Here is a 26,401-nt window from a genome sequence, read left to right as displayed (position 1 = left end):
TTAATGGGCGTTGTGGGGGTGCTAATCCTTCCCCATACGTAATCGACTCCCGAACCCAGACTGTTTCGCAGACCGTAAAATTATCTTTTTAATAAATTTTAATTAATTTTAAGATTTCATTAAAAGGATATGTTTTAATAGGTGGCCAATCGCACCTAGCCAAAAAAGATTGGTGGCGACTCTGTTATTTTTTATTTTGTTTCCAAATTCGTCGGGTGGACACAAAACTGTTACGACAAGGGTGCTATAACCTTCTTCACATATAACTGAACTCTCAAACTATTCTAGTTAGTAGACCCGAACTTATTCTTTTAGGGACTCTTAAACTTAGGTGTTCCCTGAAAGAATAGATTCCTTAGGTGGCCAATCGCACCTAGATAAAAAAAGATTGGTGGTGACTCAATCCAGTCAATGTCTAGCGATAGATCCTCAGATATAGACGTTATGACATCGGCTATACCTACATAGGAGAAAATAGTGTCATTTTTAGAGAAACTCAACTAAATTAGTGGTGTTTTTATGCACAAATGCCGTTAAATTAGTGGCATTTATATTATAATATACTGCTCTATTTAGTGGCATTTATGTTTAAAGACATCGTTAAATATTGAATTTTTCTGAAGTTTTCAAACTAAATGCTTAATTTTAGTGGCTAGAAAATGCCGTTAAATTTAGTGGCATTTTAAATGCAAACATCGCTAAATTAAGAAATTTATTTTTTTAAAATTTCTTTTAATATTAATTATTATCATTAAATAAAAAATGTAAAAAAAAATAAAAATAAATTTAAATTCATAAACTGAATATTATAAATGTATAATTTGTTCAAATATGCATGTAACACAAAGTTTAATAATACTTGTGATAACATTCAAATTATTTTAGTACATAAACCAAAAATTTAAAATGTATGATATTGATGACTGCATAAATTTGAAATACTGTCATTTGATGAAGGATTTTTTTACCTTGGTCACTAGTGTGCTCAAGAACCTATTGAATAAAGTAATACAAGTTTTAACACTTAATAATAAGTTATTTTTTATATTCAAAAAATATACATAGTTACTAAATATAATACCTAGGTTGGTGGACCACCTAGATTAGTTCCTGAAAATTATTGTTGCACAAAATTTATAAGAATATCGAATTGATCATACAATTGCTGAAATTTTGCACACTCTTAGTCCATTCTAGCACATTCTTTTTTAATTTTAGCATGCTCATGTTCTTTTTTGCTTCCATTTGCTCGAAACATTATTGCATAGTTTGCAACCTCTCTTTCAATATGGAGATGTCTTGTGAAGATTGATTTGCTGAGAATGTAAATTGCTAAGAGTTACATCCATAGTAGCTAGATGGTGTTGGACCTAATCAAAGGCCTCGGACTAGTCTATGTCTTTCTTTTCCAACAACTTCTATGAAAATTTATTTTCCAATTCTTGTACATTGATAGAACCATCAGATGCTACTTCAATCTTAGTGATTGTTTTCTCTTTCATTTTCTTTTGTAAATTAATTAGATAAAACTATCAAGTTTAATAAATTAATTCATAATATATTTAAAATAGTAAATATTTACTTTCTGTATAAAATAAATCTAACAAATTACCATAATCTTTTATGTTTTGACATTCAGGTAAGATCTATCTTTTTTTGTGTGAGTTAATTGAAAAAGTTTCACATGTTCAATTTTTTCTCCCATCTCAATTTCCTACATAAAAACATATATTATTGTTAAATACATATCAATCGTAATTTATTCAGGCATATAAAGCCTATCAATCAGGTTTAAACATTCGAATAAGTTTAGTATCATGTATTTAATCTATCTAAATTGTTAAAATAGAATATAACTATAAACTTATATTTTTGCCCTTTAATAGCACAAAGGTCTTAAACAATTGCAAATAATAACAACATTTTTCCCTTTCACACATATCAATTATGGAAACCAAACTCAATCATTTAGACAAGTTTAATATCATGTATTGAAGCTATCCAAACTATTAAAACAAAATAATAATAGCAAATTTGTTTTTTTTTCCTTTTAATGGCACAAAAAGTTCTAAACAAAGGTAAACAACAACTTTTTCACACATATTAACTATGAAAACCAAATTTAATCATTTAAAAAAGTTTAATATCATGTATTGAAGCTATCTAAACTATTAAAATAAAATAATAATAGCAAATTTGCAATTTTGCCTTTTAACGATAAAACTATTTCACATATATCAAACATAGAAACCAAGTTCAATCATTCAGATAAGTTTATTATCATGTATTGAAGCTATCCAAATTGTTAAAACAAAACAATAATAGCAAATTTTCATTTTTTCCTTTTAATGGCATAAAAAGTCCTAAACAAATGTAAACATTAGCTTTTTCACACATATCAACTATGAAAACCAAGTTCAATTATTTAGATAAGTTTAATATGATGTATTGAAACTATCCAAACTATTAAAATAGAACAATAATAGCAAATTTGTATTTTTGCCTATTAACAACACAAAAAGTTCTAAATAGACTTAAATGATAACTTTTTCACACATATCAACTATAGAAACCAATTTCAATCATTCGGACTAATTTCTTATCATCTATTGAAGCTATCCAAGCTGTTAAAATAGAACAATAATAGCAAATTTACATTTTTGTCTTTTAACAACATAAAAAGTCCTAAACATATGTAAACATTAACTTTTTCACACATATCAACTGTAAAAACCGGTTCAATTATTCAGACAAGTTTAATATCATGTATTAAAGCTATTCAAATTGTTAAAATAGAACAATAATAGTAATTTTACATTTTGCTTTTTAACAGCATAAAAAGTTTTAAACAGAGGTAAACAACAACTTTTTCACACATATCAACTATGAAAACCAAGTTCAATCATTCGAAATAATACCATGTATTAAAGCTATCCAAACTGTTAAAATAAAATAATAACAGTAAATTTGCATTTTTGCCTTTTAATAGCAAAAAAGTCCTAAATAGATGTAAATGATAACTTTTTCACAAATATCAATCATAGAAACCAAGTTCAGTCATCCAGACAAGTTTATTATCATGTATTGAGGCTATCTAAACTATTAAAACAAAACAAAAATAGCAAATTAGCATTTTTGCCTTTTAACAACATAAAAAGTCCTAAACAGACGTAAACATTAGCTTTTTCACACATATCAACTGTGAAAATCAAGTTCAATTATTCAGACATGTTTAATATAATGTATTGAAGCTATCCAAATTGTTAAAATAGAACAATAATAGTAAATTTGTATTTTTGCCTATTAACGACACAAAAAGTCCTACATAGACATAAACGATAACTTTTTCATACATATCAACTGTGGAAATCAAGTTCAATAATTTGGATAAGTTTAATATTATAGATTGAAGCTATCCAAACTATTAAAATAGACCAACAATAGTAAATTTTGCATTTTTGCATTTTAACGGTATAAAAAGTCATAAACAAACATAAACAACAACTTTTTCATATATATCAATCGTGAAATCAAAGTTCAATTATTCAGACAAGTTTAATATCATGTATTAAAACTATTAAAATTCTTAAAACTGAACAATAATTGTAAATTTATACTTTTATTTTTTAACGGCACAAAAAGTCCTAAACAGACATAAATTGCAACTTTTCACACATGTCAATAATGAAAACCAAGTTCATTCATTCGGATAAGTTTGATATCATAAACTTACTTTTTCTTGTTGCTTTTTTGCAAAACTTTTTGATCCACTTGTGTGGCTATAATTCTATTGCTTTCTGCTAGCAATCCCAAGCTTTTCTCTTTCTTGTAATAAAAAATAATTACGTATATGGTAGAAATACAAATATTACCAACTAAAATTATAAAATACCTTTATTATTAAACCTAATATTTTAAGTTCTAAACTAGTACCTCTTATTTTCTTGAGAAGCAAAATCTAACTAATTGTTCAGTTGCCACCTAATCACATCACGAGGTAGATTTTTCATTGTGGTTTTTACAATACTATTTTGATCGAAATACTTTTTCTTCAAATTATGCTTATAGTCTTTCCATTTCTTTCCCAATGACTTAAACACAAATAAAGTTAGTATTTTAAGTACAAATCTTAACTATAACAATACAAAAAAAAGTTATAATCAATAAACCTAATTTAAAATAATTAATTTTTTATATGTAATTAATTATACTAATACCTGAATAAAGTTTAAAGCGTCAGCCTTAACTTATGCTAGAACTTTATGCCATGTTTCATAATGAATAAGCAATTTCATTCCATTATAGGCAATCATGCCTAGAAATCTTACCAACACTTGAGACTCTTCATCTATTGGTTGGCTATTGAGTTTGCAGATACGATAATACGCTCATTCAGAAGTAGTGCAAACAATTCCTTCAAAGTTGTTCCGCTTTTGGTCCACCGTTGACCATTGTTATCAACTACAAAAAATAAAAAATCAATTAGTAAATTACCAATAGTTAAATGATTATAATCGAAATCTAAATATAGGGTTTATGATACTTGAATTCAAGTTAGAAGCAGAATCAATTTGAGGGATACTATCTAAACCCAGACCTCTCGTATTGCCAAATCCAATATTAGTTGAAGGGCTAGAAGTGACTAAGTTTGAATTGACAGTAGGTACATTCCCCTTCAAAGAATTCAATCCATAGCTAAGATCAATAGGTGCCACAAACGGTTTTGAACTAATGTCTTTGATATGTATTCCTTTCAATCTATTCCTCGGCATTATAGCTTAGCTGCATTGTAAAAGTGAATATATAAAAGATATATGCAAAGAATATATATAAAGACATTGAGAATTTAAGAAATCATAACAAATGATATATAAAGAATATATCGATTAAATTAAATTAAAAGATAATGTATGATTTACAATACAATAAATATACAAAAGCGAATGCCACATAAATTACATACAAGCATTTATTACATAATACTTTAATTACAAAATATGGATAATCCATCATGGTTCATAAATGTCTTCATTAGCATCTTTACAGACCCACTGAGCAGAGGTACTAGAGTTATTTTCATCCAAGTTTTGTTTAACAAAAAGAAACCAATTAGTTCCATGTTCAGCATCATCTTTGGTATCTAACCTCATATTAAATAAGTCTTTAGGTGTGTTGTGAAGAACAACAAAGTAACCCAATTCTTTAGGGTCTTCAAAATAAAAAAAACTTGTTTAACTTGAAAAGAAAAAACATCTAGATGAGTTGTTGTCTAGTGTGAATTAATTGAGAGAAATTCATAATTGTAAATCTAAACTGATCTTTCTTAATACCCCTTGCATTATTCACATTAGCTCAATCACACAAAAATAAGATAACTTTTCACTTGCAATAATAATCCAATTCAATGATGTAATTAATTATGCCATAATAGTCAACGTTTCCCTCTAAAGGGTTTGTGTCCCTAGCATTAACATAGCTAGTAGTTGATGAAGTAACAATAACTCTTAAATTTTATGTTTTTCTAAATCTCTCACGAAATTTAGTGTGAAACTAAATCCATTGATGATAAAACTTTTTTATAGTTTCACAATCCTATTCAGCCCTTGTGAAAGACACTTCATCTATTCACTAACAAGCTTTTCACTCCAAATATGTAAAGGTGGAATAAATATATATTATTAATTTTATTTATGCCCTAAGTATTCTATGTAGAATTCTCATAATGGGAAGTATGGAATTACTTACAGTTGCTCGTAACCATTCATAAAAGTTTTCGATGAACAACTTATCAAGCTTTTGAGGATTTGATCGTTAATAATGTGCAAGAGCCTTCAAATTATTTCTATACTCACTACATGCATCAAGATAAAACATTAACAATAAGAAAAATACAATAAATTATGCTTAATGGAATAAATTATTTCCTTGCAGGAAAATTTACATGCGAAATGATTCAATTAAGTCATGATGGAAAAGAATGTATCAATGTGCTTTTGCCCAAGATTTATTATCTAACTCCATCATTTTAACTTTGCCTATTGGTTGTCCAAAACTTTCAAAAAGATAAGTGTAGGTCAAGTTAGTATACTACATACCAACATTTTTCTATAGTTTGTTAAATCTCATTTCAACATCTTCCAAATAATGAGAACAAAATGTCATACACTCTTTTGCTAAATATCCTTTAGCAATAAAACCTTTTGAATAGTGTTTGTTGTAACAATAAGACTTTAACCTCTCTAAAAACTTATGCCATAAAACATTTGTCATATACCTTTTTAACTAGAGTGATATGATCAACCCTAACAACCAAATCAAGCTATAAAGAAATAATACCTTTTGATAGGATACATCCATTGATAATAAACCAGTCCTTCAATTGTTGCTTTATATAGAAGGTGGATAACCAAAGACATCATAATAGTGAAGAAGTTTGGATGAAAAATCTTCTCTAAATGGCATAAAGCAATCGTGGCTCAATCTTGAAGTTTGTCAAGCTCTTTCCCATTAAAAACTTTCCCACAGAGAGCTTTAAATATGTTACTCAATTCAATTACCATTAAAGTGACTTGCTTTGACTTTGATGAACGTAAAGTAAAGGCAACTGAGTCCTACATCAAAATGTGATAATCATGTGACTCCAATGAAGAAAGTTTTTACTATTTCAAATTCATATATCTCGATATATTTGATGCATAGCCATTTGAAACTTTCACATTTTTCAAAACCTTGCAAAAACACATCTTTCTTAGCTTTAGACATCCCAAAACAGGTAAAAGGCAATCAAGATTTGTCATTAGGAAGCAACTTCGGATGAAAGTCAAGGCGAATCCTTTTATCAACTAGGTCAAGCTAACTTTTTAAGTCATCATTGGATCTTTTATTCACATTGAAAATTATCTCAATAAAATTATCGTAAGCATTCTTCTTTAAATGCATCACATCAAGGTTACGACATAATAAATTATATTCTCAATAAAACAACTCAAAAAAATACTTTTTTTTCCATAAATCAAACTTATTGGGGTTATTTATTTATCTTTCTCCTCATTACTTTGAATATCAATATCACTAACTTGAGTATTAGTTCACTAACTTAAGTAATAAGAGGTCAGACACCTTCAAAGATCTCTTTCACTCTTTTTCTTGATTGAGTCATTTTTTCATAACTGAAATTGATATCTTTTAACTTTGACATGATATTAGACCCACTAATTGGTAAGGGCATTCTCCTTAACTCTTCAGTTCCATCAAAGAGACGTTTTTGGAATCTAAATCAATGATTATCATCTAACTATCGATGATGTGCCATATAACTGAACTTCTTACCATTACGTAACAATTTCTAACATGTTTGCACAGCATAACATGGACAAGTATAACGACCTTTTGAGCTCCAACCAGATAAATTCGCATAAGCAAAAAAATCGTTGATAGTCCATAATAAAGTAGCACGCATATTGAAGTTATTTTTTTTATGCATCATAAGTCTTAACTCCCTCCTATAATTGCTTTAACTCTTCAATAAGAGGTTGTAAGTACATGTCTTTATCATTAGCCTGACTTTTCTCCCTGGAAATTATCTTAGACAAGATAAATGATTATTGTTTCACGGTAATCCATGGTGGCAAATTGTATGGAAACAATACCACTGGCCAAGTACTATAAAAAGTACTCATTACTTTAAATAGGTTGAATCCATCAGATGCTAGTCCAAGCATAACATTTTGAAGATCAAAAGCAAAGTCTAGAAACTTAGAATAAAATGATTTTCATGCCAAAATATTAGTAGGATACCTTAATGATCCATTATCCATCCACTTATCATGATGCCACCTCATAGAATTTACAATTTTGGAAGACATAAAGAGTCATTGAAGTCTTGGTATTAATGAAAAATACCATAAAATCTTTACAGGTTTATTTTTGACATAGATTTTATCATCATCCTCATTCAACCTTTCATCAAGATTTATGTCCAACCAACGAGAATTACCACACACATGACAATATTCTTAATTTTTTCTTTCATTCTAATGCAACATGTTATTATTGGGACAACTATAAATTTTCTCATATCTAAGACCCAAATCTTTGATCATCTTCTTTAAATCCTTACAAGATTCATGAAATTTTACAAAATGAAATATTTCTTTCATAAACTTCAATAATAAAGTCAAAGAGTTTTCTCTCCATCCACATAAGCATTTTAAGTGAAAAAGATGCACATAGAAAGATAACCTTGAATGCTTAGATCCCTTATAAAGTTCTTCATTCATATCCTCAAGCAACCTATAAAATTTTGATACTTCTCCATTAGGTTGTTGGTCACCTACACCTATCCTATGTTCACCAAATTTATTCATTCAATATTTGACTCATTAAATTCATCATTTTAGGGAGACGAATTATGGAAATGTTGGTTATGAATGTTAAAAGCATCTCGCAACATGCCTTTAATGTCATCTTGTCTAATAGGATCATATTGGTGTTGAGGAGTCCTTGAAGTTGAAGAAACTCTAGTTGATGACCTTGACGGTACAAACTTTTCATGAAAATACCAATTAACATATCCCGAGATAAATCCAGTACAAATTAAATGTTCCAAAATAACTTCATGTATTTGCTAATCGATATTAACACACTTCAAACATGGGCATAATATTATATTATCTTCACTTGTATTCTCAAATACAAAATTAAGAAAATTTTCCACTCCATTTCGATACTCTTAACTTAATCTTGACTTTTGCATCTAACTTTTATCTATTTAGTACTTACCATTATCATATCAATATTATATAATTAAATTATATGAAAATGAATTGTAACATACTTAATTATACTAAGTATTAAACCAAAAATAATAACAAGATGACATTAGAGATAACCTATTACAATGCAAAAATAAAAATAAGGGAACCTATTAAGTGTCATTTGTTGATATCATGTTTCTTAAACAATGCAGAAAAGGAATAGAGATAACATCAACAAAAAATTTATATAATTTTTAATTGAATATTTATACATCTAGAAACCCACAGTGTAATAGAGAAAGATTAAGTAGTGGCAAATGCTTTACCTTGTAGTATTCACAAATGACTATAGCTGCCTTGTTTTGGTTCTTTATCTTCTATTGTTGATGGTTTTTATGCACAACAAATCCTTTCAAGTAAGATTAAGTCGTTTCATCAAACACTATAATTTGGAAAAACAAACAAAACAAATGCCAAGATAAGATGAGTAAATTTTAGGTAACAATAAAGTCTAGGCAAAATATATTCATCGAAAATCAGTTCAAATAAATAAACAAAACAAATGCCAAGATGAGATGAGTAAATTTTAGGTAACAATAAAGTCTAGGCAAAATATATTCATAAAAAAATTAGTTTAAATAAACTTATTTATATTGGGCTTAGCTATTATAATAACAAAAACTAATAAAAAAATTAAAGAGCTCCACAAAAACATCAAACATCCGTAATATGAATATTACATATTTTATAGATCATTCTAATAGTTCTAATAATTATTACAATAAGCAATTGAAAAATTATTCTAATAATTTTTGTTTTATCGAAAATTAATTATTAATAAAAGGATGGACAAAGTCACAGTATTGGCAAGATCATATTTTTAACACTTATTTTTTGAAAAATAAAAACTATTAATCTTTTAATTTTATTGTGTATTTTAAAAAATATATTGATAATATATTAAATAGTAATCTCACAATTGATAAGTGTTAGCCAACAAATTTATAATAGCAAGGCCATGTTTTGCTTGTCTCAATCATAGTAATAAAATCAAACAATTTGAAAAATTTTCCATTTCAATCTCATTTTCACTTTATCGTCTTAAGCTTACCTTAATTTAAGTTGTCTAGTATTCCATCTAGATAGTAACCATAGCTAATAAAATAGTTGTCCAAATAAATTTGGCCTAAAAGTGAGGTACCACACTTTTCTTGAGCAATTTGAACTCTAATACTCACACATTTACCACAATCACAAGGTCCCAAATCCCATTCACACTGTGCAATAACTTGCATCAGTATTTTAAGGATTTTTTTAATGAGTTCTTAGAAAAAAGAACAAAATGAGTCGAAATGAGGCCTTATTGGTTTTGTACTTTCTTTTATTGGGTTTGTGAAAACATTAATTTGTTGTTTCCAAAAGAAAAAGTGACAATAGAATGAATTAGCTATTTGAATATCATTTGCTTAGATAGTTAGTTGTTTGGAAAGTGACTTGGGGAGCTAGGACTTTAGTTTTATATTTTCTACCTATTTTCATCTAATTGTGGGAAGCTTCATGTATTGATGAACCTAAAATTGCTAGCTAAATATTAGACATATATATGAAGAAAACCAGTGATATAGGATAGTGATACCTTCTTTCTTATGAAAAGATAAATCATTGGTTGCGTTGATATATTAAGGATAAAAACCCTTAGCTATACATCTTCAACTAGGGGAAGTATGGTGAAAAGGAAAAGTCTACCCATAATGCATAGGACTTCCAGCAGTTAGCCTTGTCATTGAGTTGTACTCTGGCTCAAGCATCATCTTGTCAACCATTCTCTTAGAATATGTACTACTTAATGGTAATTAAGAAAAAAATACTATTGGTATGCAAATAAGGCAACAAATAAACTAGTACTGTGTTAGTTTTAGCCTTTTAATATGCAAAATACATCAACAAGTAACAAAAAAAATTAACTACACATAGTCTACCCTCTTAAAGTAGAAAAAAACATGGGTTAGGTTTAAAAATCTAACCTTATTACAAATCTAGCAAGCTATATTTTTAACAAAAAAAAATTTAAAGTAGGGAAAAGCTTGCAACTCTAAAACCTTCAAACATAGGTGACTATTTTAAGATAACTTGCAAAACTGCACACAGTTTTAAACCTAGAGAGTCAAATACAGCTTGAGCTCTTTATTCTAAAGGAACCTCTACTTTTGATCCAATAAATAAGGATGAGTTTTAATTGTTTTTAGATGTGGAAACAAAGATCAACTATGTTTTCCAATGCCTAAGAAAGAATCTTAACATGGGAATTAAAAAAAAATAGTGTTGAGCTAGTAAAAAGTGAAAGATGTGAGCATGACGTTCAAAAATACATAGATTATGAAGACAACGACCACAGTGACATGAAACTAACTTTATCAATGTACTAAAGAGTTTGTGTGGTAAGGCAACTATTAGCAATAAATATGGTGAAATATAAGGAAGATTGGCTTCAAATACTCTAGTCAAGAGCATCGACAAGTTTTATAAGCACATAATTAAAGGTGGCACTACTATGAATGTGATAACAAGCTATTATAGTCTACAAATTGAAGCATAATCACATGCATAACCTTACAAGATCACTTTGGTTGACAAAACTACCATTACAAAAACACATCTTGCTCTTGTTCCTATTTCTATGGTAGCTATAAAGATTATATCTGGTGTGATATTGTGCCTATACTCTTCTTGGTAGACCATGGTTATATGACAAAGATGTATACCAAGTAGGAAGGCCAATACTTACTATTTTTTATTCTATAATAAGAAAGTAGTCTTAAAGAAGTCTGTGTCTGATAAAGAACTTAAGAAGCATATGAAGAAAAGGACTAAGATTACTGAACCATTAAAGACATGTTAAACATGGTATCCAAAAGGCAATTTTAAGTAGAGAGTAAAAAGAAAAAGGCAATTGAGTAGAATGATCTACATCTTTAATTCTATGTCTGTCCAAGTAATTGGATTTGAGCAATTGAAAAAGGATCATTCAATATGCAAAGATTTCAGCATTATATATACTGCATTAGTGGCTAGTCAGTAAGGTGAAAATCCATCCTATTCCATACATGATAGTTACCTTTTCAAAGAAACTCACTTCTGTCTTTCAACAGATAAACATAGATAAACACAGTTTACTATGTTAGTTTTAAAAATCTAGCTTGCTTGTTATAAGAGGATGACCTATTTTTGCAACACATATAAGATAAAAATAGAAGAGAAATTAAAGTTTCTCATTTAAAAATCAATTTAATTACAGCTACATATAGATTGAGTAATAAAATGTTAATTATTTGGAATATTGGCTAGTTTTGATTTTTAAACATCTGATATTTGTTAAGCAAAATCTTTCAATCTAACAAATGAGTAATGAGAGTTTTGCTTCTATCCCATTATTATTTCCTTCAAATCTTGGGTAGCAAAGAGTTATATGTATATATATATATATATATGTATAAACCGTACCTTTAAAATTGGTTAGCTAGATTCTAGAAACTCTGTTCCCCTATCTAATATATGTGTGTGTGTATATATCTATATATATATATATGAATGGTTCCTAACTAGGGATTGATGCAATTTGAGATCAATGTAAATATGTTTCCTTATTTTTTTTCACAAAATAACATAAACAGTATAACCATTCAAAAATGATTTTAGTGGACTTTAAACAAATCCTAAGGTGGAAGTTAGAACCAACTTTTCAATTTATAATTTTAGGTGTTTAATTTTTAGTTATACAACTTATGCAATCTGTTTCTACATGAATAATAAATCATAATGTTGTTCATTGTTGACTACAGAGCCATTAAGTTCTTGTACTTTATGCTATAATCCCGAATGCTTTCAAGCTATGCTAAAATTATTATTCTAGGACCAAAGAGATGATGTTTTACTCTTGTTAATATAAAGGAATCTCTTCCTGACATGACGGTGCTTAATGAATAGTTTATCTGAGATAAATTGTATTTATGTAGTTAGCAAAAAGATGACCCCTAACTTTACATAAGCACTTGTTTAAGCTTTCATTCCTAGAAATATCAGCTACTCAAGATCCTTGAGGACATAGGTTATCTATTTCATGTATATGTTTCGGCATTCTAGTTCATATCAAAATTGAATGGATAAGAAAAATTTCAATACATACATGAGTTACAGCAGTTGGTGTGAGAGCTTTTAAGGATGTCTTCTCTAATGTCTTCTCCAAGGTAACCGAGAACTTCGATGACGATAACTTTGCTACTAACCCAAACAGAGGTAACCAAGAAAAAGAAGAAAAAGGAAAGGGAAGGGAATAATGGGTTCCAAATGGGTATTTGAGGAACATGGGTTTTGAAGAAAAATTTTAAACCAAAAATTAAAAGGAAAATAAAAGGAAAGAAAAAGTAAAAGCTAGAAAAAGAAATAGTAGAATGAAGCTAAATGAATGGTAAAAGCTGAAGAAAAGGGAAAGTAAAAGCTGAATGAAGCTAAAGCTTCAAGTTGGGGATTCAAAATTTGTTAAATTTGAAAACAATTTTAGTGGCATTTGTGTAGACAAACACCCTTAAATTTGACAAATAGAGGCATTTTCAACAAACTAACACTACTAAATTTTAATGTTTGAGTTGGAAAGTGTTTTAAAAAATTACATTTACTATTATTAAAACATTAAAAATTATTTAGTGGTTTTTTTTTTATAAACGTCACAAAATTTTTATCATTAGTGACGTTTTATTTTATAAATGCCGCTAAATACAGATTTAGTGGCATTTCTAATATAAATGCCACTATACTTGAAAAAAAAGTAACTTCATGGAATTTTTTAGTGAAATGCCGTTAAAAAAGTACCACAAATCATTTATTTTCTTGTAGTGAAGATTGAATGCAATATCAAGGCTTTTTTTTTTTTTTTTTTTTTTTGGGATTTGCATGTAAATCTCGCCTCATGCGTTGAGAATTTATGCTCGAAACTTTCAATAATGATGTTCAAAATGTTGCATCCGCATAGTTCTAAAAATCTTATTTATAAAAAAAAAAAAAAAAATCTGTGTCAATCTTCAAGCCACCCCAGCCTTGGAATGTAGTAAAAATTGGAAAAAGGTAATACATCAAATATCCAAGACAACAAATCATGCAATATTCAATTATCATGCTGTAGGCCTAATTAATGAATATAACTTGCCCTGCAGCCTGGTTGGTCAAAGCTAAATCATCCTAATTGGAGAACAGAAACTAAACAGATCTTTGTGATTTAGCAGTTTACCCCTTCTTTTAACAATTTTTTTTTTAAAATCAAACCAATTTTTTGTATTATTTTTTTAAAAAGAATTCGAATCCCCCTTTCTTTTTGAATAAGAAGATACATGCCCTTATTAGTTGTAAATCAAATATTAAGATTTTTTTTTTCACAGTTAACAAGTCGATGATTTAAGTTCATGTAATCAATTTACCAGATGCTTAGCGGAAATTGATGCGCATGGAAAAGTGATGGGGCCAATCTTTTGTTAGATTTCAGCCTTCAATCATATTTTAAGATATCACAATAAAAAAGGGTAACAGTGTCTCCATGGAAAACACAGCATTAATTTGCCAAACCGACCACTATACATATATTAGTTTAATACCTAATATAGTAATAGATTTGGGTTTTTTTTTCTTTATTAATTTTTCAATTGAAGTACATGCTATTGGTAGCTAGGTGATTAGTTTTATTTTATAACTAGAATGTCCCTGCACTTCACCGCAAAATTGTTTTTCTTGTTTATAAATGTTAGTTTTCTATATGTATATTGCAATTTACATTACATCAGTTCAAAAATAAAATAAAATTAGAGTAGTGATAGTAAAAGTATAAAAATTTTGTTATCATACCATAAGCTAGATTATTTAAAACAACTTGTAACTTTTTCTATGAAAATGTTGTAACTAATGAATAAAACTTGTAGCAACCAAAACAAAATAAGGTACAAATAAAAAACAAATAAAATATAAAATTGAGGCTTTTGAAATAAAAATACTTCTAAGTTCTTAATTCCATAGTTCTAACACTACTCACTTTTTTTTTCATCTTTAAATGGTATGTACGGTAAATTATAAATAAATCTAAGTCCCGGCATTTTTAAACCAACACCTAATCCAATAAAATACAATATTTGAAAAAACAAATAAAAGTCACCCAAACCTTTCACACCAAAACGCTTTGTTGAGAGTTTCAAAGTTGCTTAAGATAACTTTAAAATTACAAATATTCATAGTCCACAGAGTCAAAAAATAAAGACAGATGTTAAATGAAAACTAGTCCGTGATACTTTTAATATAATAGTATAGTTAATACTACATAATGTTTTGGTATTTATGGGCATGACAAATTGTATAAATCTAAAATCAAACCCACCCGTGATTATTTGTCTAGGAGCCTATCAAAGGAAAATTTGTACTAATTCATATATAAATATTTATAAAACATTACATTGCGATCCTTTACATTAGAATAATAACAATATTTATTTATTTTATTATTTTTTATAATAATATTTCTTAAATTAGATGTAAATATAAATGTAATTGACGAAACTCATACAAAAGTTTAAATTTAAGTCCTTGGATACAAGCAAGCAACTTTTAATTTGTAAAGACTCATTTGTTAAATTAATTGTGTTTGCTTTTAATTCTTGTAACGTAGTAAGGATTGGAATGAATAAGAGCTATAATATAATTAATCAATTATAATTTAGAATTATCTAAGATCTATCAAAATTTTATATTGCACTCACATTTATAAGTAGTAAAGTCTTACATATTCTTACATAATTCTTTATTGCGATTATATAATTGTAAGATTATAATAAAAAAAAAATTGAAGGTTATATGCTCCCGTTCAATAGCGCTATAAATTATATTCCTTATTTTTTAATAAACTTTCTTTCATCCTTTTGTAGACAAAATATATTTTATGTATGATAATATATTTCAAGAACCAATAGATAAGATTTTCTTGAAACAATTATCTTGATAGACGACGAGCTGTAAGTGTAAAATAAGTCTTCGTTGAGCTCTGCGATATGTATTGACATTAGAATGACTTAATCTCCTTTCATCTAAATGTTATTATTTATAAGAAAAACTACTGAGTAATTCATTTACAATTGTGAAACAAATCAAGAAAGAAATAACATAAACAAATAAGAATACAATTAATTCCATTTTAACTAAAAAAACAGAAGAAAACTCCCTTTCTATTATGCAAAAGCTTTTGACAACTTAATCATAAATCCAACTTATTGTGATATATATGATTTATTTTATACACCGATAATGAAAATTTTGAATTCTACAAATTGAATTAAAAGATTGTTAAATATTATTTTTATATTAATTTATTGATTTTTTAAATATATTTTAAGGGGTGCTTGAAATTAATCCTTTAACCCCACTAATGAAATTTGTATAAATAAAATATATAAGTATATATTTCCTAAAAGAATTGTAGAAAAAGAAAAGATTGCATGTATAGATATATGTAGAGTTAAATCCCCTAACAAAATAAAGGATGAAGGAGAAGCAACGAGCGTACAAAATTGAGAGGCAAAATAATGGCAGCATCATTCTTCTAGGGTGAGGACCATCACTCATTATTTACTGTAATCCTCCCTTTTTGTCTACATTGCGTTTCAACTCCACCGAACTGTTTAGGGGGGAAAAAAGTGCTAGCCCCCCCACCCCAAGGTCCTATGTGTATAATCATGTGGAATACTAGCTTTCAGCCTCCACAAATTATACCCAATAATGAAAGAATTTCCTTCACTTCACTGCAAGGAATTAGCAAATGTGAATATTTCTTGTGTGGTCTCATTTCTTTTCTTGGGACCCCATGAATAAACAAATTATGAAATAGGCCTTACTTCGTTACTTTTTGACAATATATTAATTTTAATGTTGAAGCACATATCAAAATATCAATTCCGAGGCCCCATGATCGTTTCTATTTTGCAGGTTTTTCATCACAACGACAAATAGGCCGTTCTCATTACTTTTTGACAATAGATTGATTGTAGTGTCGAAGTACCATCAAAATATCAATTCCGACGTTCTATGATTTTTTTTTTTATTTTGCAGGTCTTTCCTCACAAAGACTAATTTAGATATCAACAATAAGAAAGATTTATGTAAATTTTTTTTTTTTAGTTTGAGACCTCCTATATCCGGTAATCACTTTAAATCTCGATTAATATGAAGTCAAATTAAGTAGGATCCCATAAGGGGAGTAAGTTCTTCCAAATCTGTTTTTTTCATTTACAAAACTTGAAACTGAATCTTACTTAAAGAAAATCGAACTTTTTATCATTTGGACCAACAGACGTTGATGATTTATGTAAAATTTTATTTATTATTTTGGTGGTTTAAAATTCATGGTGAAGTGAAATAAAATGTTGCAAAAATCTTTTTGGGAGAGTCCTTAAATATCATTCACATGGGCTTCTTTTGTTTTTCTTTGCAGCATTTACTAAGGAGCTTCTAAATTGTGTTGATGGGGAAATTTCATGGGACTGGCACTCATTTATAGCTGTCACCTTTAATATTCAATGGGGTATATCTCACACTTATCAATGTAGCTTTGATCAATCATCAATATTCATGCTAAAAAAAGAGGCAAAGTGATAAAAAGGAACTTTCAATCTTCACTCCAAGCCTTATTTTGGTGCCTTTTCAAATTTTTTCATTTGCTTTTCTTTTTAAAGGCAAAAGGAAAAGATTTGAGTTTTGAGGTATCAATTGTGATCTGAACTTTAAATGTATCTATATCAAAGACACATAACGGTAATTGACTACTAATTCTGTTGAGACTACTATAGTTTTGGTTTCTTTCCTCTTTTACTATTTTAATGAAAGTATTTTTAAAATTATTAATTGATACTTGGATTAATTAACATGTTATTAGAGTTAATATTTAAAAATTATTGATTTGAAAAAATTATATGTAATTTTTTTAATCAAATAGATAATAAGATAAGAGTTTCAAAATATATTAGAAACTTCAAAATAAAATCTCTGAGATTTGATAAAAAAAAATTCCGCTTACCCTTTTTAATTTGCAATACGACCTCTTACCCCTTATGTTTAGTGAAAAATATATTTATTTTCCCGAGGCATTACTAAGATAATTTTAAATGAAAATTATTTTTTAATTTAAAAAAAAAAGTGTTACAACCTCTGTAGACACCCAATTTGGTCCAGGCCCAGATCAATTGGGCCTAGCCCAAATGGGTAAGGCCCAATTCAATCCTGTATTATTTTTTTTTCTTTTGTATTTTATGTATTTTTATATTTATTATTATTAATATATGTATATCTGTATTTATTTATTTTTTATTTAGAATAGATTTATATGCATATTATTTATATAGTTATATATTTATTATTATTATTATTATTTTTATTATTATTTTTATATTTTATTTATTTTTGTATTTTTATTTATCTAATTATATATCTATTATTTTTTTTATTATTTATCCTATAATATATCTGTTTTTTTTATTTATCTGTTCTAATTATCTATTATTTTTTATATTTATTTGATTTTTATTTTGGAAGGTTGAGATTGAAGTTGAAGAATCCTACTAGGAGTGGGGATTCAATCAAAAGAGTCTAATTGGATTCAAAGATTGAATCCCCGTCCAAGGAAGAATTGGGATTGATCAGGAACTCCTGATCAACCCCTATAAAAGACACCCTCTTGGAACAGATGAAAAACACAAAGAAAACAGTGAGTAAAGCTACTGAATTTGAGAGAAAAAAGGTGTATAGAAGAGTTTTCGAAGGCTAAAGAAGGTTGAGAAGAGTTAGGATAGCTGTAGAGATCGAAAATAATTTTTTAGAAATTTTTGGCGAAAAATTTTTTTGAAAATTTCTGGGAAATTTCCAGATTCCGACGAAAATTCCAGCCAACTTGAAGTTTTCGGCGACCAACCCAGTTTCCGACGAAGAATCCCAGAAACCGATGATCTTTCGGCCAACTTTCGGTAAAAATTTCCAGATTCCAGTGACTTTTTTCAGAATCCGACAAAAATTCCACTGGTGTTCTTCAGTTTTTAGAGAGAAGGGAGAGGAAAAAAGAAGAAGAGAGAGAGAGGAGAAGGGTTCTGCCGAAAAATAGAGGGAAGTGCCTTTTATACCCGTTTAAAATGACGTCGTTTTGGCCTTAAGTAACCAGAGGATCCGCGTGTTTTGTCGAAACCCGACCCGACCCGAGCGTCGACCCGCTTTTGACCCACGCGTGCCTGCCCCCCTCCGAGCCAAGCTGAGCCGAGCTTGCCAAGCCGCTCCCCCCGAGCGTTTCCCTGCCTTGAGCCGAGCCGAGCCGATAGCCGAACCGCTCCAGGTTTTTTTTTTTATTTTAATTTATTTATTTATTAGATTAGGTTTATTTAATATTCTTTTTATCTTTATTTTATTTTTATTTTTGTTCTACTTTTCTTTATTTATTTTTATTTTTATTTATCTTTTTTATTATTCTATTTTTCTTTAAATAAAAATAAAAAATTCCAAAAAAAAATATTTTTAGGGAAAAGTTGAAAGTATCAATTTTCCTTAAAAATAAAATTTCAAAAAGGGTTTTTTAGGAAAAGTTGAAAGTATCAATTTTCCTTGAAAATCAAAGTTTCAAAAAAAAAATATTTTTGAGGAAAAGTTGAAAGTATCAATTTTCCTTAGAAATAAATTTCCGAAAAATATTTTTGGGGAAAAGTTGAAAGTATCAATTTTCCTTAAAAATAAATTTTCAAAAAAAAAAAGATTTTTTAGCAAAAGTTGAAAGTATCAATTTTCCTTGAAGATCAAAGTTTCAAAAAAAAATATTTTTGAGGAAAAGTTGAAAGTATCAATTTTCCTTAGAAATAAATTTCCAAAAAATATTTTTGGGGAAAAGTTGAAAGTATCAATTTTCCTTAAAAATGAATTTAAAAAAAAAAAGATTTTTGAGGAAAAATTGAAAGCATCAATTTTCCTTGGAAATCAAAGTTTCAAAAAAAATATTTTTGGGAAAAAGTTGAAAGTATCAATTTTTCCTACACAAGAACAATCATCGTTTCCTTCCGTTCTATTTTGATTTTGATTTTCATTTTTTTTAATTAATCCGACGACGGAGCCTCTGCAAGTGAAACAATAGTTTTTCTTGCATACTCTTGAGGTGAGGGAATTTTCTCAATTTTCTGCTAAAAGTATTAGAGTTAATTGAGAATAATTTTCAATAATTAATTACTTGGTAAAATTTTAAGGCTTTTCGATAACACAAATTTAAGCTGGTACCATCTTTTGATGGGCGTTGTGAGGGTGCTATAACCTTTCTCACACGTAACCGAACTCCCGAACTCTGTTATGGTTTGTAGACCTGGACCTATTCTTTTAGGGACCCTTAAACTTAGGTGCCCCCTGAAAGGACAGATTCTTTAGGTGACCAATCGCACCTAGATAAAAAAAGATTGGTGGCGACTCCCTAAAAGTCAATGTCTAGCGATAGATTCCCGGATCTAGACGTTATGACAGCTTGGCGACTCCGCTGGGGACCTTGAGAGTCAGGCCAGCAAATAATTTGTGTTATCCAAAAGCCTAATAAAATTGAACCCTTCTGTATATATGTGTTATTATTCATTCATGTTTATTTACTTTGTTAATTATGTCATTCATGTGCATGTGCATAATATGAGCTCTACACCCAAGCTCCGTCCCTCTAGGAGGGAGTAAAGTACCTATTGCTTTCGTGAGGTCTAATGCCTCCGCAGTGGCTAGCGAAATACTCCCACTCAAATTGAACCTTTTCCGCTTGTAGCCTGTAATGGGTGAGGATTAGGGTGCCTTACTAGTCTGTGATGGACAAGGATGTAAGGAACAATTTGAGAACCTTTAGACTCTGACCTTAAAACTGCATGTAGTGAACTTTAAGAATGCCTAACCTATAGATAGAGCCATCACTCTTCCCTTTTAGAATTGACCAAAAGCATAGGATTCATCCCTTTTACTTTGTGTGATGTGTGATGTGTAAAATTACTTAGTTATTTATTCTTTTTCTGGGTATACTAACCTTTTTCTTATTTCTTTTGCATTGGTTCATACGCATATCATAAAGTTGCATAAAAGAACATTTGCTTGAAAAACGGTCTTTAACAAATTTTTTTCATGGACACCAATGAACGCCTAGTTTGTTCTTCATCAGTATTAGCACCTTGTAGGACGCCTAATGAAGTAAGGGCCCTGTCAGAAAAGACTCAATTGAAGATGGGAGATTGCTTGCCAATTGGGTATGAGTCTACTCTGTCTCAAGAAACATCTATCCTCCTCAAACAAAATAATTTGAAAGATTTGGTTGACATCTGGAAGAAGATGAGTCCGTCAAGACAAGAGCAGTTTTGTCAGAAGCATGGGCATATAGCACACCTTCTAGCAGTGACTGTTGATGATCAACTAATCAGAGCTACAACACAATTCTGGGATCCTGCATACAAGTGTTTCATCTTTAATGAAGCTGATATGACTCCCACTATTGAAGAATATTCGATCTTGGTAGGTTTGCATCTAAAGACTCCTGACAAGATATATGTCAAAAAACATAAGTCAGGATTTCGTAAAAGTCTGGCTCAACTCATGGGGATAGACAAAAAAGTTATGGATTCTCATACAAAGAAAAAACAGGAACAGGTTTGCCTACCTTGGAAGTTCTTTCATGAGTTTTTGATGCAACATGCCAATGAAGAACGGGGATTAGATATATTTGCCTTGGCTATATACGAACTGGTGATCTTTCCAAAAGTTTTGGGACATATTGAGATAGCAGTGGTTGATTTCTTTGAGAGTGTGATCAATGGCTGTAATCCTTCAACGGTAATATTAGTAGAGACTATCAGATCTTTGAGTTATTATCGTCGGAATGGAAGACGCTTTATAGGATACATACAGCTATTGTATGTGTGGATGAAAAACCATTTTGAATAAGGAAATTGTGCTTTCTCGAAGATTTATATCCGTAATCGCTTTTCGATCAAAGACTTCTACGAAAGTGGGTGGTCAAAGCAGAAGTCTAAACAAGAATGGATAACTTTCTTGCAAAAGTTAAAAGGTGCCAGGGTGAGATGGTTAGCCCCATGGATGAATCGAGAGCCTATGTTATACCAATGTGGAGATAGTACAGTGGTTCCACTTCTGGGTTTATGAGGAGTGACGAATTATGCACCGCTCTTAGTGAGGAGACAATTGGGGGAAGAACAGTTTATTCCTATGACTTATGGCTTCATCAGTTAGATTTCTCTTACAGTCAGCCTAAAGCATTTCAGAGGATGAATGGGATGATCAAAGCATGGAAAAATCCTCAAAGAGTGAGTCCTGGACCATTCACTGAAAAAGTCACTCCAGGTTACTTGGTTTGGAGAACAAAGAGAAGACAAGAAATGGTATTCACTTATGAAGTCTCTCAACCATCGACAGAAGAAAAGCTTGAAGAGATACCATCAGAGTTAGAGCTGGCAACAAAAGAATTTGAGTTTGAAAAGATCAAGTTAAAGAAAGAGATTCAAGAACTTCAAGAAGAAAAAGCCCAGTGGAAAGGTAGAGCTGAAAATTATGAAGTTAAAGTTCATAAGATTGCTAGAGAACGAGATACAGCTACTGAAGATCTAGCAAGGTTACACCAGGAGCATAAGAGGCTATGTGTGAGAGAAAGGGCCAAAGAGATAACCATTGTCGAGCTGACTGAGGAAAACACAAGATTGAAACAAGAGTATGCCGAGTTGAAAGAAGAAAGTACTGAAGCACAGGCAGAAATTAACATGCTAAACAGTTATTTGAGCGGGCTAAGTCAAAAGTTGGATGAACAAGGAGACCACACTACTGCATTGGTTAGAGAACATAGAGAATTATCATACCAAGTCTGGTGTGGTAAAAGAGAGAACCTAGGGAGGCAGAAATACATTGAGCACTTAACAATCCAAATTCATAAAGGGGTGCCTAAGGTAAGAGAGATGGCAGAAGAGGCAGAGGCATTAAGACAAGTGGTGGCCCCAGTAGGAGAACATGGACAGCGTCTTTTGAACTTCATAGAAGAAGCCAAGGCCTAGTATGAATAGATCAAACAATTTTATGGCTATAATTCTAGGATGATAAACTCAATGTAGATCAAAGTTTTTTGGAATAAATGAAATTTTTTTAGTTGAATACCGTTTTAAGGCAAATGTTCTTTGCATACATGCATTTTTCATTCATTGCATTCTCATTCATTACATTTAACAAAGTGATGATCATGTAAATTTACTAATTCTGAGATATGGTACTCAAGGTCCCAGGATAGCTCCATCTAGCGAAAACCCTGCCCATCAATTCCACACAAGATTCAGAGCAAGACAAATGGAGCAGAAAAACTCTCAAAGATTTGAAAAGATAGAAAAAGCCCAGGAGAAGATTGAAAGTGAGCTAAGCAAGATTCTGGAAGCTCTTAATAACATGAATAAAGGAAAAAGAGTTGAAGGAAGTACAAGCCAGCAATAAGTGGCTAACCCTTTGTACCTTCCAAGTTTTGGCCCACCTCAAGCCCAGTTTGCCCAAGAAGTCCCGCCACAACACTTCGCATATCTAACATATCCTGGAATGCCATCGACTTTCAACCCAGGGCAGTATAACAGCTATATAAATCCTATCTTCACTGAAAAGGCAGCAGAACTAATTCCTGATCTAGATGATTTAAAAGAAAAGGAAAAGGAAAAGATAAGGGTGGAAGCTGAGGAAAGTTCCAAGATTAGCATGCTAGAGCAAAGGCTAAGGGCTGTGGAAGGATTTAGCTTCTATGGGTCAGTTGATGCTGCTGGGCTCTGCCTAGTTCCTGATGTGGTTATCCCCCATAAGTTCAAGGTACCAAAATTTGAAAAATATGATGGTACAAAATGCCCCAAAACCCACATCACAATGTATTGCAGGAAGATGGCAGCTCATGCACAGGATGAGAAACTCTTAATGCATGTTTTTCAAGACAGTCTTACTGGCTCTGTGGCCAGATGGTATGTTCAGCTGGACAGGACTCGCATTCGCTCTTGGAGCGATATGGCACATGACTTTATCAGTCAATACCGACATATCATCGATTTGGCCCCAGATCGTTTGTCTTTACAGAATCTGGAGAAAAAGGCAAACGAATCTTTTAAAGAGTATGCCTAGAGGTGGAGAGATATTACTTCTCAGGTACAGCCTCCTCTGACCGAGAAAGAAACTACAGTGCTATTTGTTAGCACTTTAAAACCTCCCTATTATGAAAAGATGATAGGGAATGCAACAAAGAATTTTACCGATATGGTAATCTCGGGAAAAATCATTGAAAACGTCATCAAGAATGGCAAGCTAGAAGGAAACAAAGCATCTAGCAAAAGAGTCCCGAAGAAAAAAGAAATTGAAGCTCAGGCTGTGAGCTTTGATAGACATCAACCTAGAGGTTATTCACCCTACCCCCCACCCGAATATCTGTCATATCACCCTGCTGTAAATAATGCTTTCTTTCACCCATACCAACCATTTACACAACCACCACACCCCCAAACATATCAAACTTTTAGTAGACCCTAAAATACCATGTACAGTTCTAACATTCAACCTACCCCAAGACCTCAAAATCGCCCAACAAACCCCATTGGTGGCTCGTGGGAGCAACGAACCACTCGTGAAAAACCTGTTTTTGACCCAATTTCGATGACTTATACGAAATTATATAAGGAGCTCTACAATAGCCACTTAATTGCTCCAAGTAAATTGGAACCCCTCAAGCCACCTTACCCCAAGTGGTATGATCCCACTGCCCATTGTGACTACCATTATGGGATTGCTAGTCACTCTACCAAAAATTGCACTACCCTGAAACATAAAGTGCAATGGTTGATTAAGGATGGGATGATTTGCTTTGATACTGAAGGGATGGCTGCACCAAATGTTAGTGGCAATCCTTTGCCAAATCATAATGTGAATACTATAGGTGAAGAATGGGAGTGCCATGTGAAGAAGGAAGTGGTAGATATTAAGACACCTCTCGATCAATTGTTTGATGTCTTACGAAAAGCAGACATGATACAACTGGTAAGTCCACACAGCTATCATAGAGCATATATAGCTGGTACTAGTTGTAAGTATCATAGTGGGGTAAGAGGCCACTCTATTGAGACCTGTAAGCAGTTTCACCGAGAGGTGCAAAAACTCTTAGATTCACATCAGATGGAGGTCTACGAAGAAAAAGAAGGCTTGAAGAATGCTGAGGTGTACATGACTGATAGGCCTAAAAAGTTGTTTCCCAAACCAGTGACAATTCGGTGTGGAAACAAACCAAAATCAGTCATAGACAAGTTCTTTCCTAGGCCGGTAACTTTTAAAGTCTCAACTCCTTTTCCATACAAAGATGATAAAGCTGTGCCTTGGAGATATGGATGTGACACTGTAGTGCAGGGGCAAAAAGAAGAGGTCTCCAAAATTGATGCTTCCAATATTACTGGTGTATGAGGCATTACTCGAAGTGGGAGATGTTACACCCTAAAAATGCTAGAAAAAGCTAGAAGGGAGAAGGCTAAAGAAGAAGAAAGATGGAATAATCCAGAGATAGAGCCTGAAGAAGATCAGCCAAAGCCAGTATCAGAAAGGAAGGTTTGTGAATTCCTGAAGCTGGTAAAACATAGTGAGTATTCAGTTGTGGAACAGTTGAATAAAATGCCAGCTCGAATCTCATTGTTATCATTGTTGCTGAACTCAGAGCCACATCGAAATGCCTTGCTGAAAGTGTTGAATCAGGCATACGTGGCACATAACGTGTCTGTCGAATATGTGAATCACCTGGCTGGAAACTTAGTCATGCCAAATCATATTTCATTCAGTGATGATGAGATTTCTTTAGAGGGAAAGAGAAATGCTAAGGCTCTGTATATCACAGTCAAGTGCAAAAGCCATATCATAGCTAAAGTCCTTATCGATAATGGTTCTGCCATCAATGTCATGCTTATGTCAACTTTGGCAAGGTTACCCATCGATTATTCTCATATGCGGGATAGTCAAATGATTGTGAGAGCCTTTGACGGGATCAAAAAAGAAGTCCTGGGAGATATTGAGATACCCTTACAAATTGGACCATGCACTTTCAATGTAAAATTTCAAGTGATGGACATCTCTCCATCCTACAGCTGTTTATTAGGAAGACCATAGATTCACATGGCAGGAGCTGTGCCCTCTACTTTACATCAAAAGATCAAGTTCAATGTAAAAGGTCAATTGGTAGTAGTAGTTGGAGAGGAAGACATGCTGGTGACTTAACCATTAAACACTCCATATGTAGAGGCTGCTGAAGAAGCATTGGAATGCTCCTATCGGTCTTTTGAATTGGTCAATACTGTAGGTGAAGGATTTTAAAGTCAGCCTTTTCAAAGATAGTGGTGAGCCAAATCATCAACAAAGGCTGGTATCCAAGACTTGGGCTAGGTAAAAATTTACAAGGAATTAAAGAACCTCCGACAATAACGGACAATAGCAACAGGGTGGGCCTAGGCTATGAGATGGCAAAGTGGGAAGTCAAAAGGAGGCCATCAAGAAAGACACCAAGACTGATGTTTATCCCACATTTA

The 26,401-nt window shown here is 31.0% G+C and overlaps 1 long non-coding RNA gene across 2 annotated transcripts; it reads right to left on the bottom strand.

Moving 5' to 3' along the window:
* Positions 1 to 231: 231 nt before the first annotated feature.
* LOC149512936 (uncharacterized) lies at positions 232 to 13,098 on the bottom strand. 2 transcript variants are annotated; one of them, XR_016331441.1, is made up of 5 exons: positions 12,940 to 13,098; positions 9,083 to 9,198; positions 4,598 to 4,782; positions 4,329 to 4,461; positions 232 to 460 (listed from the first exon to the last, which is right to left on the bottom strand). It is a non-coding gene; the product is annotated as an uncharacterized LOC149512936 (long non-coding RNA). The 2 variants fall into 2 exon arrangements; XR_016331440.1 differs by lacking the exon at positions 232 to 460 and having other exon boundaries at positions 1,934 to 4,461; positions 9,083 to 9,165.
* Positions 13,099 to 26,401: the final 13,303 nt, after the last annotated feature.

Source organism: Durio zibethinus, chromosome 21, assembly GCF_047325235.1.
Source record: "Durio zibethinus cultivar Kanyao isolate XHJ-2024 chromosome 21, ASM4732523v1, whole genome shotgun sequence".
Classification (NCBI taxonomy): domain Eukaryota; kingdom Viridiplantae; phylum Streptophyta; class Magnoliopsida; order Malvales; family Malvaceae; genus Durio; species Durio zibethinus.
The sequence above is the reverse complement of the archived record's forward strand: the minus strand, read 5'-3'. Positions and strand labels throughout refer to the sequence as shown.